A 9808-nucleotide genomic window follows, 5' to 3' on the forward strand; every position below is an offset into this window, starting at 1 on the left:
GCAGGAGTAGGAGGGGCAGCAGGCGCAGGAGGGGCAACACCTGCCCATGCTGGTGCTCCCTTCTGCATCAGCAGCGGTGGCCCAGACGAGAAGGCAGCCCCCCCCCCCGGTGGTCTTGCCACCTTTGGTGCAGCAGCCCTGGTTGCCATCTGCACCAGCGTTCCCAGGTGAGTAGGCAGGAGCAGGTCCCTTTTGGGTCCCCCTTGGCAAGGCCTGCCTCCTACGAGGCCAGGGTCCCCGCAGGACCCTTCAGAGGCTGCAATTCAGTGGCAAGCAAAGTATACAGAAATATAAAATAAAAATGGGCTATTAATGAAAGGGCCTGTGCTTTGCTGTTTTTCTTGCAATTTTTGTATGGTGAAATATTCTAATTTGTATACACATACACAGTTTTAATTCTATCAGTGTTTAATTGTTTTTAAATTGTAGATTTCCCCACCTGCCCCCAATGTCTTATTTTGCTCCCTAAGCTGCCTTGAGTCCCCGTCAGGGAAGTAAATATATAATAATTTTAATAATAATTTCAAGCCGGGCATTTTTGTTTCTGATATACAATGCTAGCAAGAAAGAAAGGCCACCCTTTCTTAAAAAAGGAAAATTTGGGTTTAAATTGCTGTAATGGCTGATCATTAGATCCGATGAAACAACACGCAAACGTAATAGGCTGTAGAATAACAATTGCAGAGTCATTTACCGGAAACTACTTCTGATAAGGTCCAATGGAAAGAAAGTCCACCTGCGTCCTGCCCCATGGCCTGGCGAAGCTGCTCCGTCTCTTGGGGGGAGAGCTTTCCCCCCGGCCGGAAAGGCCCTGGCTCAGGGGGAGGCCAGATGGATCTCCCTGGGGCCGGGGTCTTGCACAGCACCATGTCCTCCGTGGGGCACAGCAGGAGAGGCGGCCCCGTGAGGAAAGCAGCCCCTTCCAGCGGACCTTCCTGCCCTCCAGGCCTGGCCCTTCGAGCCGGGCATTTTTGTTTCTGATATACAAAGCTGGCAAGAGAGAAAGACCGTGGAGGTAAAACAAGCAAATGATCCTCGGATGAAGGGTGCCACAGAAATTTAATAAATTAATTTACTTCAATAGATATAATATTGCCTCAACCTGCTTGGCCCAAAAAACCCAGCAAAACCCAGTGGAGGCCACACCTGCACACCCCTGGCCCGTTGTGTTGAGGAGTTTAACCCTTTGGATTAAATACACCACAAGTTTGGATGAAATTTGCTCCAGGGGTTGCTGTAAAGGTTAGCAACCAGAGGCTGCCAGTTTGTTGAGGAGTTCAAGGAGATAAGGTAAAATCACTCTCAGAAGATTGAGGGCACTAGGAGAAGGGGACGACAGAGGACGAGATGGTTGGACAGTGTTCTTGAAGCTGCGAACATGAGTTTGACCAAACTGTGGGAGGCAGTGCAAGACAGGAGTGCCTGGCGTGCTCTGGTCCATGGGGTCACGACTAAACAACAACACTCTCAGAAGATGGCCCCTCCTCACCAGCATTCCTAGGAGGAGACATGAGGTCACAGCATCCTGACATCAGGGGGGAAATGATGTCAGTGGAAAGGAGCCTCTCTTTCCCCCGGCCTGGGACAACGTAAACAAAGCAAATTCATCAAATTTCTCCAACACCCTTCATGCATCCGAGGATCATATGCTTGATTCACCTGGGGGCCTTCCTCTCTTGCCAGCATTGTATATCGGAAACAAAAATGCTCGGCTTGAAATTGTTTCCAGAATTATTATATATTTACCTCCCTGATGGGGACTCAAGGCGGCTTATATTTATTTATACTTTGCTTACCATTGAATTGTAGAGTTGGAAGGGACCCCGAGGGTCATCCAGTCCAACCCCCTGCAATGCAGGAATCTTTTGCGCAACATGGGGCTCAAACCCACGACCCTGACATTACGAGTCTCATGCTCTATCAACTGAGCTGGAGTCTTGTTCCAATTTTTAGGCCTTTACAGTGCACTCCTCTTGCACCTGTCTAGTTGAGTGCACAGCAGGGGGTGGGTGAGGCTACTTCTGTCTACTAGGAAGACGTTGGGTCAACCAGTCTGTACTAAAGCGATGGTGTCTTTTTCAAGGGCAGCGTCTCACAGCACAGCCCTCGAACATCCCTGCCGAAAAGGATTTTTGCAAGGCTCTGACATGAGCACCGAGATGCAGCTCACTGGCAGCAGCTGAGTGGGAAGAGCACAGGGCAGGAATGAAATTACACCTTCCAGCCTTTCCTTATCCCCCCCCCCCGGAAAAAAGTGCACTCTGTTTGTTAGCAAAGAACATAGATTGATGCCTGCTTGCCCGCTCTTGGGCACTGTGGTCACAGCATCCGGCTGACTCGAGTCCAGATTTCGCAGTCTCTGCTCGACGTTCCCGTCGCCCTCGCAGTCTGGCTTCCTAGTCCCATCCAGCCGAGGGCGATTGTGAAAGTCAATGAAGATGTTGAAGATGAAAATCCCAAGGAGGCTTCCCAACGTCGGTGCGACCACTGGGACCCACCACCAATCATTTGATGCGCTGAAGGGGGGGGGGGAACTGGTTTGATTCAGTTCTAGGAAAAGCCTAGTCACGAAGAGTCGGACACGACTAAACGACTAGACAACAACAACAACAGGAGAAGCCGAGAGCAGAAACTGAGCTCAGCTGCTCCTTTGACAGCACCACTGGGGCCCACATGGTTCTTTGTAGACCTGGTGGCAGTATTCAAAAGGATCTGGTCCAGGGATGGGCAAGCTGAGACCTTCTTGTTGCTGGATGCCGACTACAGGTGATAGCCATTTTGAGCAGAGGTTTCCTTCCTGACCCCCATGGGTGTTGGTGGAGCACTCAAAAGCCATCCTGCCTCATTTTGGGGCCGCTTCCAGGTCAGCAGCGGGGGGGGGGGCATGACCGTGCATCCATTGGACGCACACAAAAAGGTTCCTGCCTGTATCTTCCCCATCCCTGAACTGGACCATCACTTGCCTGTACTGCCCGCCCCTCAGTTACGTCCCTCACAAATGAGCCTTTCATGCAAGGGTGGCCCCTCCAGAGGTTGTGGGAGTGCAACTCCCATCATCCCTGGCTGAGGTGTCTTCAAGGGCAGCCCCAAGTAAAGCGTGTTGCAGCAATCCAGTCTGGAAGTTGCCAGAGCATGGAGCGCAATGGCCAAGGCATAGCTGTCCCAAAGGGGTTCCAGCGGAGCTAGGGGAACAGAAGGGTGCTCCTGGCCATAAAGACCACCTGGCCATCAAGACCTCCCACTCTGCATCCCCAACTACACAAAACAGGATTCGGAATCAATTTATTGCCTCCAGTACAGGAGACCTGTTTCCACCCGCAGCTCTTTTATACTCTCGTTTTGTACTTTTAAAAGGAAGAACTCCTAGGTACACCACAGGGAAGATGGACCAATCTTGCTTTCTCCTGCTGTGGAGGGTAGGAGATGAACCAATGGCTTCAAGTTACAGGAAAGGAGATTCCAATGAAAACCTAAGAAGAACTTTCTGACAGTAAGAGCTCTTCGGGAATAGAACAAACTCCCTCGGAAGGTGGTGGACTCTCCTTCCTTGGAGGTTTGAAAGCAGAGGTTGGCTGGCCACCTGTCCTGGGTGCTTTAGTCGAGATTCCCGCATTGCAGGGGTTGGACTAGATGATGCTCAGGGTCCCTTCCAACTCCCATGATTCTAAGGCAGAGAAAAGGCACTCACTTGCAAGACCTCCAGCCCCCATCCAGCAACGGCTGTGAAGATCCTTGGTGGCAAGCCTCTGTTCATCCCCAAGGACATGCCGATGACCGCAACCAGCAGCCCAACACTCGAGGCATGGGTGCACACTCGAGGAAGAGCACCCGCATTCTTCATTGATGGTGAGGATTCCGATCAATAGCAGAGCTGTAGTGATGAACTGTGGGGATGAGGCAAGAAAGGAAGGAAGGAAGGAAGGATGGGAAAAAGATGGCAGCCCAGAGGCAGAAGAGGCCACTCCAAAACAAGGTGGGGAAAAGATCGGTGGGGGGAGCAATGGGGAACAGCCACTACACCCCCCTTCCCTTGCTTGCTTACCTCTTAACCCAGGGCCGGAAAAACTCTGAATGAACAAAAACAAACCAGCCCAGACTTGAGGAGGCCCAAGGATAATCCTGCCCAACACCAAGAACCCTGCACCTTGGACTTACTCATCCCGTCAGGAGACAGGGGCCGAATGTTTGGTCACTGGCGGAGGAAGAGGAGTGCAGGGGGAGCGCCACGCCACGCCCCTGGGAGCGCGATCCCGGCAGGGTGCCATCGCGGGTGTCTCCCCGCCCGTGCTGGGTGCCCCGCCCCCCGGACGAGCCCCAGCCCCGCCTGCTCTCTGCCCCCCCCCCCGGGGCTGAAGCATTAAGCTCGGCCACTGTGCTTGGTTCGAAGACTCCTGCATGGTTACACCATAAACCAAAGAATAATAGTCTTTTTATAAACCCCAGTTATCGCATCTGCCACCTGACTATTCTCAACATTTTAAAAAGAATAAGCTCAATTATTTTGTATACCAAACAGAGGAGCAGAGAGGAGGACAAGCCTAATTTTTGCTGCCTTGTTCCTATATTCTTCACAAGGCAATTAGAGAAAGTTCCCTTACGTCTGTCATTTGGGGCTGGCACATCCTATAATATGAAATTCACTACATATCAATGTGGGGTGGCTTCTCTCTGGCTTCAAAGGGCCCAGCCAGCACCCAAGAAGTGGGTGGGTGGCAGCAATAACCACAATACCAATAGACTGCAAGCTGATCAACCAGGGCTGATCTACTGAATCATCTGCCTGCAGAAGAGAACTTCTTGTAGATGAAACATGCGAGAAAATTAAGGCATCGAAAAGTCATCTACAGTACCTTCAAAAGACCTACATTTCTTGACATGGCACTAACTTCTCCTTCTAAGGGTCAATACAGAGAACACACTTTCACACAAACAGGAACCGTCTCTGGGGCTGACAAATATATGTATATATACTGTGTATCATGGGAGCAGAGAGCATGTTGGACTTGCTGTCAACTGGGTTTAGTTGTTAAAATTATCCATGAGATCCCCCCCCCTTTCTTTAAAAATGTCAGAATATAAAAGCAGGTCAAAGCATGCCAACCAAACTCTGTCTCACCTTCTCTGATACCTCTGAGTAAGGAAGGGCAAATTGGGAGTTAGCTAGGCAGGCAAATGAAGCTCAAAAGCCCGGATCTAATTTGTCAGGAAATCAGTGCGTACAATGAAATGATTCACTGTTTGATCTACTCCCAGGGTAGGGCCAGAAGGAACATGATGCCACGACCTTTGGGAAGCTGAGCAGGTCTAGGTCTGGTTAGTGCTGGGTGGGAGACTGCCTGAGAAGCACAGGTGCATGTACGCTACCTTGGGCTCCAGGATGAAAGAGAAGGCTATATGTAAGGAAATAAACATGTAAATATGGGCAGCTAGAGGTCAAACGTTGCTAAATGGCAGCTTTAAGCCATTTCTCTAGCTCTAGGAGGAGTACCTAAAGGCTGGCTGCCAACCTGTGAAAATGAGATGATGGTGCCTAAAAGCACGCCGTGATTTTTCCAGCCCCCCTAAAGGACCTGAAAAGGTTGTATCCTGAAGTTAGCATTTGAACCCTCTCCCCAAAGTTACAAACAGAGCCCCAATCTCCTTTTATAACCGGTTGCTCCAAAGTCGCTGAGACAAGGGTGCATGTGCCGTATGCACAGAGTGAATCTGGATCAGGTCCTGGCCTAATTCACTACCCAACAAGTCAAGTGAAATGGGGCAACCATTCAAAGATCATACCTGGGACCTAGACAGGTGGCTGCACTGCTCTTCATCAGAAACTGAATGCAATTTCATTCAAGGAAAGCAAGGGCAAAAGGTTCGTTCCATTCTACATTTTACAGCCTGAAAAATCAAAAGAGAAAGTTCAGAAGCAGCGGAACACTGACCGGGAGACTACCAAAGCCGACATTTCTGTCAACCCACTTTGTTATTACTCTGAAACAGACCTCTTTTAAAAAGGCCCTGTAACTAGCTCAATCACGGAGATAATGAGCCACATTTATTTCTATTAGCCTTGATTATAAAAGCAACTCCTGGAGGCTATATATTCGATGCATGCTCCTCAGACTCTGATTGTGGACACAGACAGACTAAGCTTTACATGCACACATGTTTTGAAAAGCTATCTGGGGCTCTTTCAAGCAGGTACTGGTTTTTGGGGGATCAGGAGAGAAATCTAGGTAGAAGAAGAGGAGGAGGAGGAGGAGTTTGGATTTGATACCCTGCTTTATCACTACCCTAAGGCAGGCATCCCCAAACTTTGGCCCTCCAGATGTTTTGGACTACAATTCCCATCATCCCTGACCACTGGTCGTTAGCTAGGGATCATGGGAGTTGTAGGCCAAAACATCTGGAGTGCCGAAGTTTGCCTATGCCTGCCCTAAGGAGTCTCAAAGCGGCTCACAATCTCCTTTCCCTCCCTCCCTCCCCACAACAAACCCTCTGTGAGGTGAGCGAGGCTGAGAGACCTCAGAGAAGTGTGACTGACTAGCCCAAGGTCACCCAGCAGCTGCATGCGGAGGATTGCGAACCCGGTTCCCCAGATTACGAGTCCACTGCTCTTAACCACACCACCACACAGGCTCTCTCCAGACTGCGTATCTTTAGCAGTCATCTATAAACTCACAGTAAATTCAATTAAGGTAATTACAGCCCATTGCCAAGTATTGGCAGCAAGTTACATCCCAGACGTTGTTCTCTGCACATCGTCTCTTCTAGATGCGGAAGGCTCAGAGGGGAGCAACCAAATTGGAGACTAGAATCCATTTGGAAAGGTTTAGTGTAAATACATCAGCCAAAGTTAGTTCATAAAAGATGTGAGCATAATAATACCAAACAGAAATCAACAAGAGATTATATATAGTATAAATGAATCTTGGGGAACAGCACAGTATATGTGAATAATGAGAGAAAGGAACAGTTTATGCAGATAATGCTATATCAATTACAGGGGGGGATAGCACATGATTCAGGTAGGTAGCAGTGTTGGTCTGACGCAATCAAAATATATACGGTATTAAAAATTGCCCAGTTGTCCAGTAGCACTAGTTTCTCCCACCGCCGCTTCTCGCAGCGCAAAGCTGGCATGGGGTGCATTTTCCGAGGCTTCCAAGGCTGCACCCCATGTCGGCTTTGCACTGCGACTTTCTCAGGGAGCATGTGCAGAGAGCCGCCTCCGTCCGGGGCTGCTTCCTCTTCGAGTCCCAGGGCTGCTGGCTGGAGTAAGGCCCGTCTCTTTACCTCAGGAGGGAGGGGGAACGAGGGCCAAGGCTGGCGTGGTTCCTGAGCATGTGCAGAGAGCCGCCTCCGTCCGGGGCTGCTTCCTCTTCGAGTCCCAGGGCTGCTGGCTGGAGTAAGGCCCGTCTCTTTACCTCAGGAGGGAGGGGGAACGAGGGCCAAGGCTGGCGTGGTTCCTGAGCATGTGCAGAGAGCCGCCTCCGTCCGGGGCTGCTTCCTCTTCGAGTCCCAGGGCTGCTGGCTGGAGTAAGGCCCGTCTCTTTACCTCAGGAGGGAGGGGGAACGAGGGCCAAGGCTGGCGTGGTTCCTGAGCATGTGCAGAGAGCCGCCTCCGTCCGGGGCTGCTTCCTCTTCGAGTCCCAGGGCTGCTGGCTGGAGTAAGGCCCGTCTCTTTACCTCAGGAGGGAGGGGGAACGAGGGCCAAGGCTGCCCTGGTTCCTGAGCATGTGCAGAGAGCCGCCTCCGTCCGGGGCTGCTTCCTCTTCGAGTCCCAGGGCTGCTGGCTGGAGTAAGGCCCGTCTCTTTACCTCAGGAGGGAGGGGGAACGAGGGCCAAGGCTGGCGTGGTTCCTGAGCATGTGCAGAGAGCCGCCTCCGTCCGGGGCTGCTTCCTCTTCGAGTCCCAGGGGTGCCTCCATTGCTACCTCTGCACAGAGTCTGGGGGGTCCCTTGGGGAAGGGGAGAGGCTAGGGAGGCCGACGAGAATGACCGAGGGCCAGGCATTACTCGCCATCTTGAACTAACCGCCAACCGTCAACTCCAACGCCTCTCCGCCCGGCCACGCCCCCAGCGCCCCACTCTCGACTCCCATTGGCTGACGGGGCCCGGCCTTTGCCCAGATACGGAGTCGGAGGAGCCGGCCAATGGGGAGGACTCGGAACGGTCGGGGGGGGGGGGGAGAGAGAAAGGGAGGAGGAGGAGCCGGCCAATGGGGAGGACTCGGAAAGGGCGGGGGGGGGAGAAAGGGAGGAGGAGGAGTCGGCCAATGGGGAGGACTCGGAAAGGGCGGGGGGGAGAAAGGGAGGAGGAGGAGGAGGAGGAGCCGGCTCTCCCATTGCCCTCTGGGAGTCGTAGTGCCTGCTCTCCATTCCCCCTATAGAACACAAGTTGTACAGGCCCAGGCAAACTCGGCCCTCCCGATGTTTTGGGACTACAGTTCCCATCATCCCTGACCACTGGTCCTGGTAGCTAGATGAGTACAGAAGAGCCCTGCCTGGACCAGACCAGAATATAGTAGCTTCTCAAGAAATCTACTGCCTCTGTATCAGGATCAGAAGCTGAGACCCACCTGTATACATGTGAACCGATGAGATTTCTTTCTTTCTCTTCTTCACTTTCACTCCCTCCACCTTTTGATACATGAAATTCTTCTTCTAATAAAATGGATTCCTTGGGGTGACTGTGTGTATCTTAAACCTTTTGGGAAACTCCTCCAGGCCTGTTTGAGGTCCCTCTCCCCCCGGACACCCTTCTTTCCTGGAGGCAGCGGGTGCCATTGGGGCGGGGGGGGGGGACCCACGGAGGCAGGGCAAAAACTGCCAGCAAGAGGGGGGGCGGGGCGGGGGCTGGACTCCCCACAAATGACCCCTGGGTGCCTCGGTCCCAGCACAGGTGCAGAGCAGCAGCCAGAGCCCGACCGAGGCTGCCTTTGCAGCAGAGCCCCCTGCAAGACTGAAGTCTGCAATGGAAACCGTGCAAGGCCTCTGGGTGCTGTTCTTCATCAACTGGGACCATTTATAACCGGCTCTTCATCGTGATAGATCTCAGGATGGATGGGGTACAGAACACAAATGACGTCAAGCAAAGGGCTCAGGGACCCGAGCTCTGTCTCTCAAGCAAAAGGTCCCAGGTTCAATCTGAGGAATAGGGTGAGCCTGTGACCTGGATTCAGGAAATCAAGTATTTACCATCACAAAAGAATAGCCAGGCTGCCCAGCGGAAGCAATCAGTGACCATTATCAGGTGTCCTGGCAGGCAGGATTTCTGCTGCAGACCGCCTCCTTCTGCGATGTATGTATGATGTTTTTGGGGTGGTCTTGGGCAATTTCAAAGGTCTATATAAGGGCTCGGGCACCATTTTTCAGAGTTCTCCCTCCTGTGTGGTGAGTGGGGACCCTGTTGCAACAGTTCCTTTAATAAAAATCAGGCCGACTAGCCGCTTTGTGGTTGGCCTCTGTTATTTTCTCCTACCACCCCTACCACTTAAGGACTCTATATGGGCCCTTGGATACCCCATAAGGGAAAAGGAGCCGTTTTTCCTTATAACAGCTGGGAGAGAGCTCTGCCTGGAGAGCTGCTGCCAGTCAGTGCAGGCAATACACTGTCCGCAGTCTCGCTTTCTCTCTTCCTAAAACCACACAGAACACATGGGAGCTCTGAATCTGCCTGGAACTGCTCCTCTTCTGGGTGGCTCTTCTGTCAAGGCCCACAAAGGCCTCTTGGGTCCAGTCCAAAGGATGCCGGACTCGGTGCCAGGCATGTTTCCTAGGGGAGAATGTGCACAGTCGTGGCCCTGGCAGGACCCACAGCCT

General features: G+C 52.1%; 1 long non-coding RNA gene across 1 annotated transcript; it reads right to left on the reverse strand.

Annotated features, from left to right (window-relative positions):
• Positions 1–229: 229 nt before the first annotated feature.
• LOC132592821 (uncharacterized) lies at positions 230–8053 on the reverse strand. Its single transcript, XR_015947673.1, has 4 exons — positions 7282–8053; positions 5779–5883; positions 3689–3884; positions 230–2516 (listed from the first exon to the last, which is right to left on the reverse strand). It is a non-coding gene; the product is annotated as an uncharacterized LOC132592821 (long non-coding RNA).
• Positions 8054–9808: the final 1755 nt, after the last annotated feature.

Source organism: Zootoca vivipara, unplaced genomic scaffold (assembly GCF_965207765.1).
Source record: "Zootoca vivipara unplaced genomic scaffold, rZooViv2.hap1.1 HAP1_SCAFFOLD_29, whole genome shotgun sequence".
Lineage (NCBI taxonomy): Eukaryota > Metazoa > Chordata > Lepidosauria > Squamata > Lacertidae > Zootoca > Zootoca vivipara.